This window comes from Herpailurus yagouaroundi, unplaced genomic scaffold, assembly GCF_014898765.1.
Source record: "Herpailurus yagouaroundi ecotype Mexico unplaced genomic scaffold, PumYag 29, whole genome shotgun sequence".
Taxonomy (NCBI): Eukaryota; Metazoa; Chordata; class Mammalia; order Carnivora; family Felidae; genus Herpailurus; species Herpailurus yagouaroundi.
The window spans coordinates 1124438-1147925 of record NW_024412377.1 but is presented as its reverse complement, the minus strand read 5'-3'; positions in this window follow the sequence as shown (position 1 = coordinate 1147925).

The following is a 23488-nucleotide window of genomic DNA, read 5'->3' as shown; positions in this document are numbered from 1 at the left end:
CACACACACACACACACACAGTAATTAAGCATTGGAAAAACAAAAATTCCTCCAACACGAGGAGGAACTTTCAGGAAAGGCCAACTTAAGTCTTGGGAATCTGCTTCCAGCCATCCTCACTTTGAGAAGCCATTTAGATCTCATGTTGTCCCTTACAGATGGAACTGTGTTCCCCCCACATTTGTATGTTGAAGCCCTACCCTCTGGCACTTTGGAATGCGGCTATGTGGAGATGGGGACCTCATAAAGAAGTAACCAGCCGAGGGGCGCCTGGGTGGCGCAGTCGGTTAAGCATCCGACTTCAGCCAGGTCACGATCTCGCGCTCTGTGAGTTCGAGCCCTGTGTCAGGCTCTGGGCTGATGGCTCGGAGCCTGGAGCTTGTTTCCGATTCTGTGTCTCCCTCTCTCTCTGCCCCTCCCCCGTTCATGCTCTGTCTCTCTTTGTCCCAAAAATAAATAAACGTTGAAAAAAAAATTTAAAAAAAAAAAAAAAAGAAGTAACCAGCCGAAGGGTGGACCCTAATCCAGCGGACGTGGGCTCTGACTAGAGGAAGAGACACCAGGACGGCCACCTGCAAGCCTGGGCCACAGCTCACACCAGAAAGCATTCCTGCTGATGCCTTGATTTTAAACACCCAGTCTCCAAAACTGTGGGGAAAAAAAATAAGTCTGTTGTTTAAGCCCAGCCAGCTGGGATATTTTGTCACAGCAACCCATGCAGACTGATACACAGCCCTGAGTTCCCTGTACTTGAAGTTCAGTTTAACAGCTGCCTCAGAATTTCCTCCCTGCAATAGCTTTATACACAAAGTGTTTCTTAACGGGTTCCTCGTCCCCTTGGATAAATAACCCTGTGAAGAGAGCCCCAAAGAAATCTCTTCTGAAGTCAATCCTACTTGCGTCAGTTTAGGGGACAATCCCTGTATTTTCTTTCAGAAGAAAATGTTCTTGTCCTCAGTCCCGGTCACTGAAACGTCCCCATGACCCAGTTATCTCATTTTCAAATACGCATCCCCAGATTGAACATCTTACCTGTTGTATTGTCTGACCAGTGCGCACAGCCTCCTAGTCCGCGTCGAGATACCAGGTATTTATGAATAAGAACTAAGACGACATCAGATTGTGACAGAATCCTTATCACTGCTGATTTACTGGGAATTTATACGTAATCAAAAGCCTTAATTATTTTCACATATATTCTTATGTAGAAATTCATGGTTGATCATCTATCTGACGTTTTGAAGTTGCTTTTGTTTTAGGCTAGGTGGGTGCCCTTAGGTTTTTTTCTCCTGGCAAATGTGAGTTCAGGGTGGACTCCTTGCTCTGGCCTAAGGAACGCTGTATGTGAATCTTCACTCCCAGGCGGAGAACTTACTACTGTCGCCAGAGGGAATGTCATGTCACAGATTGCAGTGTGGCGGACAGGACGTACAGAACTGTCAGAGCCATGCTGCCCCGTTGTCCCAGAGTAGAGATCTCCACAAAAGCCTGCATGTCCCAAGGTACAAACACCAGAAGAGCAGAGGCTTCCTCCACCAACCTGCCGGGTATTTCCAGCCCTCCTATGGCCCTGCACCTGCACGGGCTAAGAGGAACCAGCCAAGGAAATGAAACACCACGGCTTTGCGTGACGTCAGCAAAGAGCAGAGCGATGCCTTATTATTCCAAGAACAATCCAAACTTGAGCCACATTATAGATCATACCCAAAGTCCAAAACAATGCTGTCATGTTAGAAAAGTTTACTCTGACGATAAAGTTTCAGTTCATCTTGGCATCTTTCAATGCCCTGTCGGAGAATCTCTCTCCAATTGGCCACTTATTTTTCTTAAGTACTGGAAGTTGAACCATATTTATAAAATTAGTCCATTCCTTGAATGTAACTTTTCTTTCTTAGAAATGACTAACTGAGCTCTTGTTATCTGCTTTGTTCAGAACCCAGAGTGTAAACATTTGGACTGTGAAGAATTTGGCTATCAATCCTCAGAAATATCACATTTACCTCCCCATAATACTATATATCAAAGCATCAAACGGATTACAAATGAGACCCACTCAGAGAAAGTCACCCGAAAGCCCGTAAATGTGATCCCAGACCCTGACACCCAGTTTTGCTTCCCAAGATGGCTGTGAAGGTGGACCATACATCAAGACCACTGTCAAGTGTTATCAGGGGGGTTGGGGCCATCAATCACGTAAGCCTTCCACGGGACCCTCCCAAGCCGGTGGTGTTCCATATCTTTCTTTTAGGAAACATTTAATCATCGACACACTTCTCAATGGGTATTAAGAAAGTCAACTCTTTAAATCTCTATGGTTGCTAAGAGACTGATATTTAATGTTCGAAAATTTTCATCTATATCAGATATATTTTCTTCTACGGCAGACAGGATCTTGAGATCTGCCAAGAGGGTTAAAAAAAAGCTTTTATAAAGAGAAATCATACACTTTTGTAAATATTAGTCTTTCCTTTTTAGAAACGATTGTCTGCAATTCTAATTTATCGATGAATTTTCAGCATAGCATACGACGCATACTCACTCTGGCTAACGGCAATTAGTAACTTGGACTTAGGAACTGAATGTTTGGCAAGCAAGGAAATATGCCCTAGATAACCTTTTCCCATTTATGCTTTTCCTTCCCTTCCTGGCTTAGGTTAGACCAAGCTGCTTCAGACTTGAATGGAACGGACAAATTAAAAGAATAACATCCACTTCTAAAACTGAGGCCAGAAGGGAGAATATAAATCAACCAATAGGCTCTTTTAAAAAAATATCAGTGGCCAAATACAGATTCCCCACTGCTTCCTCTTCCTCACCATCATCATCATCACCCGGCTCAGGTGGTGTATCTGGTGTGGTTGAAGGAGCCACGTCTTATACGTCAGCATTTCCACTTAAGTTTAAACTGTAGACAGACTTATGCACATAGGTTCTCATATAAGAAAGTTAATTTTGGCATTATTTATTTATAGTAGCGCTGTGCCTTCCTACCTTTAGACAATATGTGTTTTATACTAAATACATACGTATTATTACATCAAAGCACATATAGGGTTTTTGTTTGGTTGAGTCATTGATTTATATTGTGCTCAGTGTTAGGTGTTAAGCCTTCTCGTGCTACACCTTATAAAACTTCAGCCAAGAGCCCAGTGGAACTTCTAAAGGTAAGAAAGTCAAGAGCTGAAAAGAAAAGTGGCTGATGGACTTGGCAGATTAAGCGCCACAGAAAAGGAAAATTTGGAGGGCAAAAGGAGCAGGCATCCGAGCACAGAAGGAAAGAAAGAAGGACTGTGCTAAAGCAAAATGTATGAAATCTTCACATTAATTGTGTGCTGTAAATTATGCAAGTGTATAATCAAACAGACATGTTTGAGATAGAAGAGCATTGGGCAATAGTTTTAAAATGAAATACATGTATATATATATATATATATATATATATACACATATAAATTATACATGTACATACATATATATATGCTTTTTGGCTCAGAAATCCCAGACACGCAGTACCTTATCACACACAAATAAAATTGAATGAGAATATATGTGCCAGGATGTTTTTTGTATGACCATTGAGAATAGCAAACACCTAGAATGAATATACATGTGTTTCCTTGGGGAAATGGGTGAATAAATTACGATAATCTAACTTTTGTGCCACAGAATATAACACCACCATCCAAAAAAGAGAGAGAAAGGGATGCCTGGGTGGCTCAGTCGGTTGACTGTCCAACTCTTGATTTCAGCTCGACTCATGATCCCATGGCTCGTGAGTTTGAGCCTCACGTTGGGCTCTGAGCTAATGGCGTGGAGCCTGCTTGGGATTCTCCCTCTCTCCCTCTCTCTCTCCGCCCCTCCCCGGCTCACACTCTCTCTCTCTAAATAAATAGACATTTAAAAAAAAAAAGAGACAGAGAAAGTGGTAGACACCACAACAGGAAAGATTAGGGAACTTGAAGATACAGCAATAAAATGTATCCAAAAAGGAGCGCACAGAGGAGGAAAAAAGACAAAACATCAAGGATAACAACAAAAGCTAGAGCCTCAGCGGAAAAAGGTCAAACAATCTAATGTAAACCCATTTGGAATCTCTGAGAAAGAGAAAGGGTCAGAAATACATCTGAATAAATGACAGTGGATATTTTTACAAATCAGTGAAAAACCTTAGCAAAGCCCAGTCAGGATAAATACAAAGAAAACCATGCAAGGCAGCTGGGGTAAGGGGCAGGAGTGCACAATTCAGGGGACCGCAGATAACAATGACTGCAGACTTCTGAGAATCAGTGAAAGCCAGGACAACGAAAAAAGAAAATCTATCAAGTGCTGAAAGGAGAAAGAATCAAGCTATAATTCTGTGTCCAGAGAAACATTTTTTTAAATAAGGCAAAATATTTGTCCAGATCAATAAAAGCGGGAAGAATTTATCACTAGAAGACATTTACTATAAACAATGTTAATTTCAAAAGTTCTTCATGCTGGGGGCACCCGGGTGGCTCAATCGGTTAAGTGTCTGACTTCGGCTCAGGCAATGATCTTGTGGTTCACGGGTTCAAAGCCGCGTCGGGCTCTCTGCTGACAGCTCAGAGCCTGGAGCCTGCTTCACATTCTGTGTCTCCCTCTCTCTCTCTGCTCCTCCCTGCTCATGCTCTATCTCTCTCAGTCTCTTAAAAAATAAATAAATGTTTTTTTTAAAAAAAGAAACCTTCTTATTGCTGAAATTAAATAATGCTAGATAGGAACTTGGGTCTATGGAAAGGAACAAAGAGCTCCAGAAATGGTAACTAATGGTAGATAAATATTAAGGTCATTTTTCTCAATTTTGATTATTTATTTATTTTAATTGTTTTAATGTTTATTTTATTTAAAAACATTTTTTATGTTTATTTATTCATTTTGAGAGAGAGAGAGAGAGAAAGAGAGCACGCCTAAGCAGGGGAGGGGCACAGAAAAGGAAAGATAAAAATCCCAAGCAGGTTCTGCACCATCAGTGCAGAACCCCATGCCGGGCTCAAACTCACAAACTGTGAGATCATGACCTGAGCCAAGATCAAGCATCAGATGCTTAACTTAACGGAGCCACCCAGGTGCCCCAGTTCATTTTATCTTTGAGAGAGACAGAGTCTGAGCAGAAGAGGGACAGAGAAAGAGGGAGACACAGAATCTGAAGCAGGCTCCAGGCTCTGAGCTGTTGGCACAGAGCCCAGTGCGGGGCTCAAACTCAGGAACCATGAGATCATGACCTGGACCAAACTCAGGGACCATGAGATCATGACCTGAACCAAAGTCAGACTTAACAGACTGGCTTAACAGACTGAGCCACCCAGGCACCCCTCAATTTTGAACTTTTTAAAGGATAATCGATCATTTAAAGCCAAAATGTCATAATATATTATGAGGTTAATATCATATGTATAAATAAAAGTATGACATTGGAAATTGTCTTGTAAGGGTCTTATATTATATACATCGATATGCAATATTTAAAGGTAGATTTCTTGAATTAAAGTTGCATCCTGTAAGCTCCAGAGACCGCTAAAAATATAATTAAAAACAGATGTAACTAATAAGCCAACAATGGAAATTAAGTGAAATAAACAGAAAAATCAATCTAAAAAAGACAGGAAAAGATAAAGGTACAGGGGAGAATAGATAAGCAGCAATATAGTAGATTTAAGCCAAACCACAACAAGTGATATTAAATATTAAAAAAATCTAAGACACCAGCTAAAAGGCAGGGTTATTATTGTTAAACATAATAAAATGTAAGACCCGAGTATAGACTGCAAGTCTATAAGAAATAAGCTTAAACATTAAAAAAAGAGAGAGAGCTTTGTTAAAATAATAGGATCAAAAAAGGCACACAATGAAAACACTAATCATAAGGAAGCAGAAGGGACTATTTTAGTATCAGACAATATACACTTCGGGACTAGGAATATTTGTGTGTGTGTGTGTGTGTGTGTGTGTGTGTATATATATATATATATATGGATATTTCATAGCGATAAAGTAGTTAATAAAGAAAAAAAAAGCAATCCTAAATTTGTATGCACCCAATAATAATGTGTTGAAATATATGAGGCAAAAAAAATTGACAGAGTGAAAGAGAACTAGACAAGAACAGTTGGTGATATTAACACTCCTCTCTCAGCAATTGATAGAACAAGTAGAAAGAAAATCAATAAGGACATAGAAGACCTAAATAACATCATTAACCAACTTTAATCAATTGATCTATATAGAATACTCTGCCTAACAACAGCAGAATGCATTTCTCAAGTGAATCTGGTATCTTCCCCAATATAGACCAAATAATTGACCATGAAACAAGTTTCAATAAACTTAAGAAGGATGAAATTATACAGAGCATATTCTCTGATATAGTGGTATTAAATTAGGAATAAATAATAAGAATGCATCTATAATATTCCTGCATATTTAGAAACTAAGCAAAATATATTTAAATAACCCAATGGGTCAAAGAAGAGGGTGAGAAGAAAGGGAATTGAGAAAATAGTTTAAATAAAAATGAAAACACAGCACATAAAAATGTGTAAGCTTCAGCAAAGGCAATGCTTAGAAGGTAATTTGTAGTTTAATGCTAAATATGAAAAGAAGAAAAGTTGAAAATCAGTGGTCTAGGCCTCCCCCTTAGAAGCTAAAAAAAAAAAGAATATCAAATAAATAAGAGAAGGAGTGAAATATTAAGATCAGAGCTGAAATCAATGATTAAAAAAAAAAAAGACTTACAATAGGGAAAAATCAATGAAACCAAAAGCTCATTCTTTGAAAAAAATCAATAAAATTCATGAATCTCTAGTTGACTTAACAAGAAAAAATGAGAAGATATAAATTATTAATATCCAGAATCAAAGAAGGCACATCACTACAGATCCCACAGATGTTAAAGAGATAATAAGGAAACATTATAATGTGCTTTATGGCAATGCATTCAATCATTTATATAAAACTGAGACAATTTCTTGAAAGATATCAAACATAAGGAAGAATAGAAAATATGAGTAGTTCTGTATTTATAGAAAAATTAAATTTATCATGAAAAATTCCCTACAAAGAAAATTCAGTGATCAATTATTTTTTTAAGTTTATTTATTTTTGAGAGAAAGAGAGAGAGAGAGAGAGCACAAGTGAGTGGGAGAGGGGCAGAGAGAGAGAGGGAGAGAGAGAATCCCAAGCAGGCTCCACACTGTCAGCAGAGCCCGATGGAGAGCTTGAACCCATGTACTATGAGATCAGGACCTGATCTGAAGTCAGACCCTTAACTGACTGAGCCACCCAGTCCCTCCAAAAATTCAGTGATCAATTCTATTAGTATTTTCAGAAATAAGAAGAACAACAACGATAAAAATGTTTCAGAAAATAAAGGAGGAGGGAAATACTTCCGATCTCATTTTGTGAACCAAAACTACTTTGTTACTAAGACACCAAAAACAGAAGAAAAAAGAACTATCAAAATCCATTATGGAAAAAAAGGATGCAAATTCTTTTACAAAATATCAGCAAATAAAAACTGGCAACAAAAAGAAAATATATTATGACCAAATAGAGTTCATTTCAAAAATTTAAGATTAAGTTAGCGTTCGAAAATCAAACCATATAATTCACCATATTAACAAGAAGACAAAGAAAGAGGAGGAGGAAGGGAGGGAGGAGAAGAAGAAGGAGAAGAGGAAGAAAAATTACTTCAACAGATGGAAAAAAATATTTGATAAAATTCAATACCTTTTCATGATTTAAAGCTCAGCAAACTGAAAACAATAAATTGAAGATCACAAAATCAAGTAGCAAGATATCCCAGGCTCACTGATTAGAAGAACCAATATTGTTAATATGTAGATATTACCCAAAGCCATCTACAGATTAATGCAATCCCTGTCAAAATGCCAACATTTTTCACAGAAATAGATCAAATAATCCTAAAATCGGTATGAAACCAGAAAGACCCCAAATAGCCAAAGCAATCTTGAGAAAGGAGAATAAAACTAGGGGTATCACAACTGAGGTTTCGAGATGTACTATATAAGGCTGTAGTGCAACGGTATGGTCCTGGCACAAAGTAGACACATAAATCAATGGAACCCAATGGGGAACCCAGAAATAAACCCATGCTTATCTGGTCAATTAACTTACAACAAAGGAAGCAAGAATATACAATGGGAAAAACTGGACCATTTTTACACACCATACACAAAAATAAATTCGAAATGGAACAAAGACCTGAATGTGAGACCCGAAACCATAAAATTCCTGAAAGAAAACATAGGCAGTAATATCTTTGACATCAGCCATAGAATTATTTTTCTAGATACGTCTCCTAAGGCAAGGGAAACAAAAGGAAAAATTAAACTATTAGGCCTACACCAAAATCAAAATCTTTTAAACATGAAGGAAGTGTCAACAAAACAACAAGGCAAACTACTCAATGGGAGAAGATATTTACAAATTACACACTCAATAAAAGGTAATGTCCAAAATATATAGAGAACTCATGCAACTGAAAATCAAAAACCAAATAATCCGATTAAAAATGGGCAGAGGACCTGAATGGACATTTTTTCCAAAGAAGACATCCAGATAGCCAACAGACACAAGAAAAGATGCTCAATGTCACTCATCATCAGGGAAATGCAAATTAAAATTGCAGTGAGATATCACCTGATGCCTGTCAGAAAGGCTAAAATCAAAAACACGAGAAATAACAAATGTTGGCGAAGATGGGGAGAAAAAAGAACCCTTATGCTTTGTTTGAGGGAATGCGAAGTGGTTCAGCCACTGAGGAGAACAGTATGGAGGATCCTCTAAAAATTGAAAATAGAAATACATATGATACAGTAATTCAACTACCAAGTATTTACCCAAAGAATACAAAAACACTAATTGAAAGGGATACATGCACACCCACATTTATTGTAGCACTATGAACAACACCAAACTATGGAAAGAGTTCAAGTATCCATCGATCAATGAATGGATAAAGAAGATGTGGTGTATATATACAATAGAATATTACTCAGCCATGAAAAAGAAATCTTGCCATTTGCAACGACGTGGACGGAGCTAAAAAGTATAATGCTAAGTGAAGTTAAGTCAGTCAGGGAAAGATGAATATGATATGTTTTCGCTCATGTATGGAATTTAAGAAACAAAACAAATAGGGGCACCTGGGTGGCTCAGTTGGTTGAGCATCCGACTTTGGTTCAGGTAATGATCTCACAGTTGATGGGTTCTAGCCCATTGTTAGGCTGACAGCTCAGAGCCCGGAGCCTGCTTTGGATTCTGTGTCTCCCTCTCTCTGCCCCTCCCCTGCTCACGCTCTCTCTCTCTTTGCTCCTTTCCCACTCGCACTAGGCCTCTCTCTCTCTCCTCTCTCTCTCTCTCTCTCTGGAAATAATAAATAAACATTTAAAAAAATTAAAAAAAAAGAGGTTAGAGAGGGAGAGAGCCAAAGCATAAGAGACTCTTAAAAACTGAGAACAAACTGAGGGTTGATGGGGGGCAGGAGGGATGAGGTGGGTGGGTGATGGGCATTGAGGAGGGCACCTTTTGGGATAAGCACTGGGTGTTGTATGGAAACCAATCTGACAATAAATTTCATATTAAAAAAATTTTTAAAAATGAACAACAACAACAAAAAGAGATAAGCAAACAACAACAAAGACTCTTATACACAGAGAACAAACAGGTGGTTTCCAGAAGGGACGTGAAGGGTGGTAATTGAAACAGACAAAGAGGATTAAGAGAACACTATCTTGACGAGCACTGAGTGGGGGAAACAAAAACAAAAACAAAAAATCAGCAAACTAAGGGAGCAGAGAACATCCTTAAACCAGTAAAGATCATCTGAAGTTACTTACAATCAACATCATCTTTAGTGGTGAAAGACTGAATGTTTTCCTCCAGGATCAGGAACAAGGCGAGGGTGTCCCTTCCCACCACCTCTCATCAACGCTGTAGCAAAGACTCTATTTAGTGCAATAAAGCCAAAAAAAAGAAGCCATCATCACACAGATTCTCAAAGAAGAAATAAAGTTGTCTTTATTTGTGGATAATATATTTTGTGAATGACATAATTTTTACATGGTAAGTCCTAAATCATATGGAATCATCAAAAGTGTCTAGAATTCAGAATGGATTTGGCAAAGTCATACGATGAAAGGTCAATATGCATAATTCATTATATGCTAGCAAAAAGCAACTGGAAAATGAATTTTAATATCCATTATCAATAGCATCACAAATACGTAAAAACAAAAATGTCCAAATATGTGCTGTGCTCACATCCTGAAGACTACAGAATATTGCTGAAGAAAATGAAACAAACCTACGTAAATAGTGAGATACATCATGTACCTGGATCAGACACCCAATTTGTTACAGTATCAATTGTCCTTTAATTAATCAGTAGATTTATTGCAATACAAATGAAAACCTCAACAGGCTTTCCAGTGGAAAACAACAGGCTGACTTGAAAACTTGACCAAACGGGCAAAGGACCTGGAGGGACCAAGACTGTCGTAAACTGGACCCGAGAGGGAGGGCCGCCACAGTCTAGTTTCAAAGCTTGCTGTTTTGTTACAGCAATGAAGCCCATGTGGTCCTGACATTGAAAGGGAAGTGCAGCCGATGGCACAGAATCAATTACCGAGAGACACATCATATGGACGTGGTCAATGGCGTTTCTACAAAGAGGGTAGGGCAAGTTCGTGGGGAAGAGACAGTCTGTCTACTAAATGGTTCTAGGACAAGTGGACGTCAAATGCAAATTTTAACTTGAAATGAGTCGCGGCCCTACCTATAAAACTATAAAAGTTCTTGAAGAAATAATAAGAAATCTTTGTGACACGGATACAGGCCAAGATTATTTAGGACCTAAAATGCATAGACCTCATAAAAGAGAAACTGACAAGTGGAACTTCCACAAATTAAAGACTTTGTGCTCGGGAGGAAGTCACAGAAATAGAAAGGCATGCCACGGACTGGAGAAAATATTCACAATATGCATGTCAGACCAAAGGCTGATGTCCAAAATATCACTCAATAAAAACAATACAAACAGCCACGTTTTTTTTTAAATGTTGACAAATGTCTCAACATTCCATCTGTAAGCAAAAAATATGTGAATGGTCAATAAACACATGGAACATGTTTCTTTAAATCATCAAAGAAATGCAAATTAAAATCCCGAGAAGTTACCAGCGCAAACCCACCAGAATAATGAACGTTTTAAATCCTGAAAATATCGGGTACGGACGGTGACCAGGTACGGACGGCGACCGATGGTGGCATTATAATCACTGGTGGAAATGTAGAATGGTACGCCCCTCCAGAGAGCTATTTGGAAGATTCTTACAAAGTTGAGCATGCACTTACTTTATGGCCCAGCACACAAACTCCCGGGTGTTTACACGAGAAGTCAAAAGAATATTCCACACAAAGACCAGCTCATGTGTGTTCACAGCAGTTTTACTCTCAACAGGCAGTAAATGAGCACATTTAAAGTTATGCCCTAGTCATATGCTTACAGATACAATTAGAGAGAAGCTGAGAAGGAACTAAGAAAGCATGATCAAATCAAACAAATGAAAGTTTATAAAGGAAGAATGAAGTGGAAAAATACGGTATCTGCGAAAGCAGAAACAGACAGAAATATACCGAAAAGAAAAGCTAAGTAGACAGATCAGTGCTCATGATAAATGTAAGAGCTCCTTTCATGTCGTAAATGACAGAAGCGTACACACTAGGTAAAAACATCCTACTACCAGTCGGTTGAAGAGACACATCAAACATGAAGAGAGAAAGACGGGAAGGATAGAGATGTGATCATCAAACTCTAAACACGAGCAAGCAAATGGAGCGTGTGGATGTGAAATAAATTTGAATTCAGAGTGAAAACACAGTGGAGAAAGTCAGATCTTCATACGATAAAAGGAATAAAGGACTAAACTTACGTCGATTGGAAACTTTTTGCACCCAAAGACAGAGCTTGAAAACACACAAAGCAAATAAAGACACATAGAAAAGTCTCAACCATAGTAAAGAGACATGAACTTACAGCTCAGAAACTAACAAATCAAATAGAAAAAAGAGAAGTGGCAAAGTTGGATACTATCTTTAATAAGCTTGGTCTAATTTGCCTTTTGCTACTGAGATTGAACAATTAGAGAATACACATTATTTTAAAATATTCATGAAACGATCACAAAAACTGAGCCTTTATTACTGCATATAGAAATCTCAACATATTTTAAATCAATCCATCCATCCTTGCATACACTATCTTTCAACAAATATAAAAAGCGGTTCTTTGAAAAGAAATAATATTCAAACTGTATGTAAATTGAATAGGGAAGATTAATGCACAGGCACAAGTAACCAAAATTCAAGGTAGAAGGTAATCGAAACTTTATAGGAATACATTTTAAAACCGACCCATGATGAAATGATTTTGGAGGTATAAATCGCCAACACTGTCTCAAAACTGGAATCTAAAGCACTGGATTACTATGTGGTCAATAAAAACCAAGGACCTTGGTGATATGGAAACTCCCTCAAGACACGTTAGCACAAGAAGAAAGTGTCAGACCGCAGTGTGTTCCGTAAAACTTACTCTATCGTCCGCTGTGAGTACAATTATTCTGTCACGGTTCTGTGGTTCAGAAAGTTGAGTGACTCAAAGTGTCTTGCGAGGTGGGGTGGAGGGCTGTCTTCCCAGCCCACGAACTGACTGTTGGCAGGCTTTGGCATATGTAGCCTATGGCTTCCGTGTGCGCAGGTGCACACACGTGTGTGTACACACGACTTACAGGACCGTGGGCGCATATGCACATACATGCACACACGCCTTACATGTCTGTAGGTGCGTGTAGACGTATAGAAGTGCTTAGAGAAAGTGCTGGGGGTACACACTGAGTCTGGGGAGGGGGAATGACTTTGGGGTTGTGGTCTACAGGGGGTTGAATGGTGACCCCCAGAAACATTCTCCCGTGTCCTAATCCCAGAACCTGTGACTAGGATTTTATTTGGAAAACCATTGTCTGCAGATGTAAGTAAGTTAAGGACCTTGAGATAAAGTCATCCTGGATTATCTGTGTGTGTCCTGAGTCCAGTGACAGCCCCCAGGACAGACCGAAGAGGAGAGGCTGTGTTCAGGGAGGACAGCCACTTGAACTTGGAGGCAGAGGCTGGAGCAAGGCGGCCCCAAGCCCGGGAACACCCAGGATCATGAGCAAGCACCCGACAGCAAAAGAGACAGGGATGAAAGCATTCTCCCTGGAGCCTCCGGGGGAGCTGTCACAGGGTCCTACCACTGTGACCCAGTACCTGTGAAAGGGCGGTGGGTGATCTGCTGTGCGCTAGGGTCCTCAACTATTCAGCTTCTCGGTCATCATGACGATTAAAAGTCACAGTCACATCGCTGCTCTGTAGGAGGGGGTGCTGGTGAAGGACAGACAGCCGCTCCTACGGGTCACCCTCCGCAGTCGGTCCCCGACATCACTCAAACACAGATATTGAGGAAGGAGACCCCGCGACCACGTGCTCCATCACAGAGGCGCTGACTCAGCTTTCCAGGCTTTTATTTCCAGATTTTCTGTGACTTCTTATTTCCAGGGTTTTATTAGTATCGCACCTGCTTTATCGCACACACAATCTAGCCAATGGTAGCGGCTCTCCTTGCAATGCTTTCCATATGGCTCTGTGCCCTTCTTGTTCAGTGTCCACTCAGGGTTCCACCACGAGGCTATGTCACGGCGGTTTTGACCGAGGACCTCTTTTCTACTTCTTCTTTTTTTATTTTATTTTTTTATATTTTTAATTATAGTTTCTTTTATTTTTTCTTTATTTATTTTGAAAGAGAGAGAGAGAGAGAGAGAGAGAGAGAGAACAAGTGGGGGAGGGTCAGAGAGGGAGGGAGAGAGAGAATCTCCAGCAGGCTTCATGCCGTCAGGGCAGAGCCTAACTCGGGGTTTGATCTCGGGACCATGAGATCATGACCTGAGCCAAAATCAACAGTTGGATGCTTAACTGACTGACCCACCCAGGTGTCCCTGTCTTTCTTAATTATAAAATGCCACATATTTGTGGTGAGAAGCAATATGAACATTGATAAGGACACATACTCACCCTAGACCCTTTATTCGATTCCTCAGAAGTTAAACTTCCAACCACATAGTGCGAATCTTGACAAATACTTCCTTGCGTATGTAGCTGGTGTGGGCATGATTTTAGAGCTGACGGATGGTCCTCTGCCAGTGCATAATTACCTACCACGCTTCCTGACAGGTGTTTAAGCCGGTTCCAGTTTTCTGCTATGACAAGCACGCCTTCGTAATGCTCCTATGCATGTAGTTTGGGATATTTCCATAGTTGAAATTTCCAGAAACAGGATTCTTATTCAGAGATTACGAAGATTCTATATTTTGACAAACATTTAAAAATAGCTTCCAGGGGCGCCTGGGTGGCTCAGTCGGTTGAGTGTCCTACTTTGGCTCGGGTCATGATCTCGCAGCTCGTGAGTTTGAGCCCCGCGTCGGGCTCTGTGCTGACAGCTCGGAGCCTGGAGCCTGCTTCGGATTTTGTGTCTCCCTCTCTCTCTCTGCCCCAACCCACTCGCATTCTGTCTCTGTCTCTCTCAAAAATAAACGTTAAAAACATTTTTTTAATTGCTTCCAAAAAGCATAGTTTAAATCTATGCCCCGAAATAGATGATTTCTGTTCTCTCCACCTTGAGCAAATTCTCCCATTTGCTCATGAAATAGCTTGAGCTCTTTTGTTGTTGTTGTTGATGTTTAATTTCCAGTAGGCTATTTGGGGGTCATTTTGTTGTTAATTTACATCATTGTTGCCTGGGCATGTGTTGTTTGGGGAACCATGCAATAATTTTGCAACCTCAAACTTGCATCTTTTCATATGTATTTTATAGCATATGTATTTTTATTTGTGGGAAATATGTGAATATATATACATACATATTTACGAAAATCTAACACCATTCTAATTTGGTTCCATAACATGAATGAAGTAACGGCCAGTACGAGAATTCCCGTTAGAGAGAAAAGGATCTTTGTCGGTGCAAACCCTTCGTAAGGAACTTAACCCTGGCGTTGTGGCCATCGGCAGAGGCCAGCTCACGAACACTGTGCAACGTCGCTCTTCCTGAGCGAGAGTGGGTGCTGGGGGCTTGCCCCCTCCCCAGGGGGATGTGCAGAGCGGAACAGCAGGAAAGAGGGAGGCGACCATGCAGGGGAAACAGCCCCACATCAAATCTGAAGCTGCCTTCATCTTGAAGCAAACCCGCCCCCCTCCCCCCACCCCAGGCCTCCTCCCAAGTCCAGCAAAGCGGGGCTCCTGCCTGCAGAGGTGCGGCAGAGCCAGCTGGCAGGGCAGAGCCTCCTGGGAGAGCAGGTGTGGAGAGTGGCCCGCACCCGGGGGGCCCGGAGCCGCCCTGGCCTGCAGACCTGTGCCCAGGCCGGGCCGGGGGGCTGGAGCCTGCCCCGGGAAGGGCTAGCCCTGGAATGGCCCAGGTTCCAGGTTCCTGGTCCTGGTGGTGGAAACAGGTCGAACCAGTTGTGCCGGGAGCACCTCTCACCTGCACTGAGGTGTGTGGCACCTGAGGGCACATTCCAGCCGTGGGGGGTGGGGGGAGGGCCGGCAGTGGGGGCAGCCCCTGCAACAAACAGCACACACCAGGCCCGGGGCAACCCCAAACACAAACAAAGCACGCTCCTCACTTAGAGGCGGCCATCAGCACAGCAATCTCAAAAGGACTGCTCCCCCCACCCCGGCTGCCAGGGGTCAGGGGCCGGGAAGCGGACACAGAGGAAGCTGGTCCTTGCCGGAGCCCAGGGAGGCCCGTGACAAATTCTAGCTTGGGCAGCCCTAGCACAATATAGGGACCCCTGAAACTAGGGGTAAAGAAAGGACAGGGTCACCAGAGACCAGGGGGAGCGAGAGGCCAGAGACCAGCCGGGCAGACCTGCCCAGTCCTCCCCCCCCCCCCCGGGCCCCCCCAGGTCAGCGTGAATCAGCTTTGGTCTCACGGCGAACAGTCCTGTCCCCGGGTGACCCACCTGCACCTGCCTGCCTGGGGCTGGCCGCTCTCTCCCCCCACTTCTGGAAAGCGGTCAACAAACATTCTCTTCTGAATTCCTCCTGGAGTCTGCATTTCCTGCCTTTCCCTCCCCCGACAGAGAAAGCCTCGACCCACACTTGGTAATGTGGCCTGATTCACACACAGGGTCTCTGCGCACCTGACTAAGGTAAAGACCTGCCTGGATTTAAGGGTGGGGGCCCTTCCCAGAAGGGGGGGCGGTGGGGAAGGTAGAGACAGAAGCAGTGTGGCCACAGGGCAGGCAGGACGCCTGGGGCCCCAGACACCGAGGGACGCGGGACCCACGCCGGCCGGCAGCTTGACTTCCAACTTCTGGCCTCGAGTTCTGACACCGTAAATTCCCGTTGACTTAAGCCACCCCATTTGCGGTCCTTTTTTACACCCGCCTCCGGGAAGAACCGTCTTCTGGACCCATGGGCTGCTCCCTCTAAGACTTTGGAAGTCTGTGGCCACATTCCCCAGATAAACCCTCTGACCTCCCCACGCCTTCCGGAAACTCACTCTCCCTCCGTTCTGATTTCTTCTCAGATGTCACCTCGTGACCTTCTCTCGTGGGCACTGATAAAAGAGCCCTCGGATCGCCTACCCTGTTTCCTTGTGCCTCTAGCACCTTTCACCCCCTGAGAAACAACGATGTGTCCAGCACAGCTGGTCAGGCCACAGCCGTCTCAGACATGTGCCTTCACAACACAAGACAGCTCCAGGGGCCTCGGTCCAGGCCGGCCACCACTAGCCACACGGACAAGCCCCAGCCTTGAGCTCATGGATTCAGGGACCCCGTGTACACATCTGTCTGTGCACCAGCAAATACCAACAGAGCATCCTGAAAATAGAAGCTTGGGTCCTTCTTTTACCCTTGGAGCACAAGCCTGAAAACCCATGTGAGTTAGAAGAGCCCACTGAGATACATGCCCATTAATACGCTATTGCTTCCGACCGCACAGGTGAGGGAGGTACGGGTGAGAGACCATGCTTAGCTCACGGTTGATTTAAAAAGCACATCAACAAACTAGGGGTGCCTGTATGGCTTGGTCAGTTAAGCGTCCAACTTCGGCTCAGGTCATGAGCTCACAGTTGGTGGGTTCGAGCCCCGTGTCGGGCTCTGTGCTGACGGCTTGGAGCCTGGAGCCTGCTTCGGATCCTGTGTCTCACTCTCTCTCTGCCCCTCCCCTGCTCTCACTCTGTCTCCCTCTTCCTCTTTCTCAAAAATAAATAAAGATTTAAAACAATTAGAAAGAAAAAAGAAAGAACATTTAAAACAATTAGAAAGAAAGGCAGGTGAGGGAGAGGCTCTTTGGAGAGGACGCTGTAATACTTTTTTTTTTTTAATGTTTATTATTTTTGAGAGAGAGAGAGAGAGAGAGAGAGAGAGTGCAAGCAGGGGAGGGCTGGAGAGAGAGGGAGACACAGAATCCGAAGCAGCCTCAGGCTCCGAGCTGTCAGCACACAGCCCGACGTGGGGCTCGAACTCACAAACCGTGAGATCATGGCCTGAGCCGAAGTCGGACGCTCAACCGACTGAGCCACTCAGGCCCCCAAGACGCTGTAATACTTTTGAAAATGAAAAAGTGAAGCGTGCTCTAAGCCCTTGGAAGACTCACACGCTCATCTGCAAACTTGCAAACCTGAGAGACAGAGAAGGGAAATCAGAGGAGCGTCAGCGATAATCCCGGAGAACACGGAAGGCGTCCACGTGAGCCACAGACACACACGCGTGGAGAGTGGGTGACGGGCCGGCACAACGTGGCCACAGTCACTCTGGATGCTGGCAATGGTTTTGCAGCTCCTGCTCTGAACTCTCAACGCCGTCCGCACGCATCAGTTTCTGCGTGGCACGACCCGGTGCAGGCTGGGAGCGTGTGTCCCCAGCCCCCAGCGGCCCGGGGAGGACACTCGCGACACAGGCTTCCCCCGCCCCCCGCCCCGCTGAGTTTGTTCACGCAAAGTGAGGACACAGTCAGAATGTAAATAAATAACCAAATATTCCCCTGTCAACACTCCTCCTCACTTGCGTGGACATCAGTCCCCAAGGGAAAAAGGACTGGGTCTCACTGAGCCCCTTCTTGTCCAATGGGCACAAAGCTCGGGCCAAGGCCCTCGGTGTCCGCGTCAGCCAGCGGCACGTGGCGCGGCCCAGGTGCCCAGGGAGCGTGTTGGCTCGGGCCGCAGGCCATGGCCTCGCACCCTCGAGGGCTCGGCCAATATTCCCTGCCAACGTAAGGCCCTAACCTGTATTTTGTGCACCGTCTCCGGGGACCCACCAACTGGGAGGTGTAAGCGGCCTGTGGCATTCTCCCCTGATTTGATTGGGAGGTTGAGCGTAGCGGGCAGGAGTCTGCTGCGAACCCAGTGGAAGGACGGACCTGTCACCAGGACAGGCCGTAGGAGGCTCCTGCTGGCCGGGCCGATGCCGTAACCAGTGACTTTCTGTCCTCCCCCGCGTGAGAAACAACCAGCCCCCCCTTTTTTTAAATAAAACAACGACTGTGCCCAGGGGTTACCACTTTGCAGGTGCTTGTGTTGGTCTGCTCAGGTTGTCGTAACAAAGTGCCAGGCCTGGACAGACTGAACAATAGAAATGTATTCTCTGGTTCTGGAAGCCAAAGCCCGAAACGGGGGTCTGCGTGGCTGGTTCCTTGGGAGGCCTCTCTCCGGGCTGCCGTCTCTCCCCGTGTCCTCACGTGGTCGTCCCTCTGTGTGTGCCTGTGTTCTACTCTCCTCTTCTTATAAGGACACCTGTCACATGGGGTTAGGGCCACTTTTAATGGTCTCATTTGGGTTGGTCACCTCTTTAAAAAAATTTTTTTAATGTTTTTATTTATTTTTGAGACAGAGAGAGACAGAGCATGAGCAGAGGAGGGGCAGAGAGAGGGGGAGACACAGAGTCCGAAGCAGGCCCCAGGCTCTGAGCTGTCAGCACAGAGCCTGACGTGGGGCTTGAACTCACGGACCGTGAGATCATGACCTGAGCTGAAGTCGGACGCTCGACCGACTGAGCCACCCACGTGCCCCTGGGTTGGTCACCTCTTAAAAGAGCTTATGTCCAAATACAGTCGCATGTAGAGGTACTGAGGTTAGGGCTTTAAAGGATGAATTTGGGGGACACAGTTCACCACACAACCATTGCCAACAACTATTTGCTGGTGTATTTGACTAACAAATGAATGAACAGACAGAAACGTAACGCCCAGCAAAGAGCGCCGGTGGACTGGCTCACGCCTCCAGTCACAAGGACAGAGCTGCCTGGGCAGGTGTGCTGTTCTGGACCGGTGGTGAGGACGAAGCAGGTGGTGCGGAGCCTGGACACCCCAAAGACAGGCACCGCAGAGTCCCCCAGGGGGGATCGTGATGACAGAAGATCACACACGCACCGTGGACGCCGTCCCGGGGGCTGCGAGGCGATACCGACAGCGGCCCACGGCCACCACCTTCCACCGTCCCTTTCCCAGAATTTAATGAACTAAAGCATCCTTGCAAAGAGCGCCTCTTACCCCTGTTCCATCTCCTCTGAAACCCCCACGTCAAGGTCTTGGTGCTTATTTTCAGTGTGCACCTCCTGTCCCCTGCGCTGACAGCGACGAGCCTCTGTGCTCTCCCTTTCTCAACGGCCTCAATCCTCCTGTCTTTGGGAGGGAGGAGTTTTCCTGGGAGCGCCACTAAGCTCGGGCCCTGGCCTCTGCCGTCCTGGTGGCCCTTGCGCCGGGTGCCACCTTCAGCCTGAAACCCGGCCGTGCCCGCGGCTCTCCACCACCTCTGCCCAGAGGCCAGGCTTTGGAGACACCCTCCTTGCCCTTGGCAGAAAGCACGCCGCATCCACCGTGAAGTCCAAGTAGCTACATCTAACAGATAACTAGACAACCTCTGCGTTGTTACTGACTCAGTCATTCAGCGGCCAACTCTTTCCAAATGCCAACAGCAGCCCCATCCTGCTGAGCCAGGAGTGAGCGTGTCCCGCGAGCCGCCTCTGGTGGGGCGATGGAGTGCTTCCGTGCTTCCAGGCCAAGCTGCCTCTCGGGGCCACATCCATGCATCCCCATCTCCGCCACGGCACGTCCAATCTGGCGGTCTAGTGATGAGCCGGCGGGGATCGCTCAGAGGCGACACAGACACCTTTCCTCCTCTTCCTGTGTCACGCCCGGTTGTGGTCACTGCCCCGTTTTCCCTCGGGGACTGTGGCTGGATTTAGTCTAAAACAGCGATCTGCTGCCATCGTCCCCATCAGAGGACAGGAACGTGCGAGGTCAGCGCGCTGAAGTCGATTTCCATGCCTCCCCCAACGTCCCCTCCCCCCCAAATTAAAAAGTATGGAAGAAAGTGTTAAAGTGTTCTCAGCTACAGAGAAACCAGGAGAGCAAGCATATCATCCAAAGCCAGGTGTGGCTCTCGACCCCCACACACCGGGTGTGTGTGTCAGGCCCTGGGCTAGGTCCCCAGGGTCTGTTCCTGCTAAGGAACAGCCCCCTCGCCTGTCAGGATGAGCACTGGTTGTCGTATGCAAGTGATGAATCCCCAGATTCTACTCCTGAAACTAGTACTACTCTATAGTTAACCAACTTGAATTTAAATAAAAAATAATAATAATTTTTTTAAAAGGGCAGCCTTCTAAGGAAGCCATTGTAGCCCTATTGCACAGAGCAGAAGACTGAAGGTCACAGAGAACCAGTAATTTGCCAAGGTCAGTGTAACACTTACCTGTCGCCGGGACACAAATTGTCCCAAACCTAGTGACTTAAGTCACGTACATTGTGTTATGTCTCATGATTCTGTGAGCTGCCTGCACTCGGATGGGAGCCCCTCCTGTTGGCCACATCCAGCCGGGAGCTCCCAGAAGCGTCCGAGATGCCCTCTCCCGGCGGGGCCTCTGTCTGCGTGGCCTCTGTCTGCCTGGGGGAGGAGGGGGTCTGGCCCGAGCTTCCTTATAACATGGCAGCTGGGGGCCCAGGAAGCAAAGCCCCCGTCCCCTGCTGGAGCTGGATGTCGCTGAAAGTTGCTTCCGTTGTACTCTGTTGATGAAAACCTGTCCTGAGGCTTGTGCAGGTGCAAGGACAGGGGGCTGGCCTCTCCCTCCTGGTGTGAGGAGCCTGTGAGGGGCACAGTCTGGGCAGAGCAAACAACAGGGAAGGGGAGGAGGGGGCTGAGTTTTCAAATGATGACGATATATAGCTTTGATAAAAATAAAAACCAACTTAGAAAAAAAGACCGACTAGACGAGACCCGCAAATCTGTGGAAACATGGTATGAAAGAGTGGAGGCTGTTTCAACTTGTCATTTGTAGGAGAAACAAATTCGAAGCTTGGGAAAATTTGCTATCCATTCAGTAAATGTTACCTCACATCGTTAAAAAGATAATTCCCAATGAATAAAAAATATTACTGTGAAAGGCCTATAGTTACAAAAAGAAACACGTATTTGGCGTTCTAGGTTCTTTGAAGAAATGTCTTCAATCAACCAACCAAAAGGTCACAACTTATAAACCACTGACAGGCGATACTAAGTCCTTGATAAATCAAGGACTTATTTAAGTTAAAAAATACTTTAAATTGAGTTGAAAGATCAAAACGTTAGGAAAATAATTTCAGTTTACATGGATGTAAAAGGCTTAGTATCATAAGTTACAAGATCACTTATTAATAACAGAAAGATCAACAATAAAATTTTAAAAAAAGAAAAGAAACTAAGGGGACAATTCACAGAAGCAGAAAGCTAACTGACCAATAAATATGAGATGTGTTCAGGCTCAAATGTAACAAAAGACCAAGGAGAGTTAACCCACGGGTAAAACATTATTTATCTGCAGTCATACTGGCAAAGATAGAAATGATTGAGAATGTCCAGGTTGGACAGGATTTGGTAAACAGGCGGAGGGATGTAAACATAAACTCTTTAGGAGTATTTAAAAAAAATTTTTTTAATGTTTATTTATTTCTGAGATAGAGACAGAGCATGAGTGGGGGAGGGACAGAGTGAGAGGGAGACATGGAATCCGAAGCAGGCTCCAGGATCCGAGCTGTCAGCCCAGAGCCTGACGCAGGGCTCGAACTCACAGGCCGCGAGATTGTGACCTGAGCCGAAGTCGGTCGCTCGACCAACTGAGCCACCCAGGAGCCCCAGGAGCATTTTAACCATTGTTTTGTAATTTTAGTAAAACGTAAGATGTATATGTTTTTTACTTAAAGCATAATTTATATATGATACAAAGATCAGATGGTAAGTGTCAAATTTGGTAGCTTTCATAAATATACACATGCATGCAATCATGACACCGATCAGCATATCGGGTCAGGTCTCCACCTGCCCCGACCCGTCTTAGTCCTCCACCACTGACGTCCCAGGCGGCTTCTGGGCTCCTGATTAACCTTAGCCAGTACTGTTCTAGAACACCATCGGCACGCCCTTCTCGACTATCTACCCTCTTTTGTATCTAGTTTCTCGTTTCAACAAAATGTTTTTGAGATCCACCCATGTTGTGTGTGGTACTTCAGCCTTTTGATTATGGCATTATTACATTTGGTAAATAGACTACAACTTAACTCTCCATTCATCTATTGATAAATACTTGGCTTGTTTCCAGTTTGGGGCTGCTATGAATAGTACCACAATAAACATTTGGGTCAGATAGTTTGCAGGACATGTGTATTCTTTTCTCTTGGGTAAATACCGAAGAGTAGAATCTCTTAGACAAGTGGCAAGTGGATGCTGAACTGTATATAAAAGTGCCAAGAGTTTTCCAAGTGTGCGTGTGATTTCACACCCCACCAGCGGTAGTGAAGAGTCTGGCTTGTTCCTCATCGTTGTTAACACTTGATATTCTCAGGCTTTAGTTTTAGCCTGACTCTAATGGGTTTGTAGTAGTATCTTGTGCTTTAAGTTTGCATTTCTCTTATGACTAATGACATTGACCATTTCTGAAAGGCTTATTGGCCATTTTACGTCCTCTTTTGGCAAGTGTCCATTCAAGACTTTCACCCATTTTTTATTAGGCTCCTTGTCTTCTTATCAAAGTGTATGATGTGTTCCTATATATGTATTTTGGTCAAATTATACACCGTATACAATATATCTTATATCACAGGATTCACGCTATAAACAATATAATCTATATCACAAATTATACACTGTGGCTTGTCCTTTCATTGTATTGTCCTTGTCACTTACGGATCACTTGAACTCCAACTAATGCCTTTTTTCTTTTAAGGATATTCTTGTGTGTGTCCTATCTAAGGAATATTTGAATCACCGAAACTGTGAAGATATGCTCATATGATTTTTTTCCAGATGTTTTAGCTTTTGCATTTAGATTTATGATCCATTTCAACGTTTTTTATTTATTTTTGGGACAGAGAGAGACAGAGCATG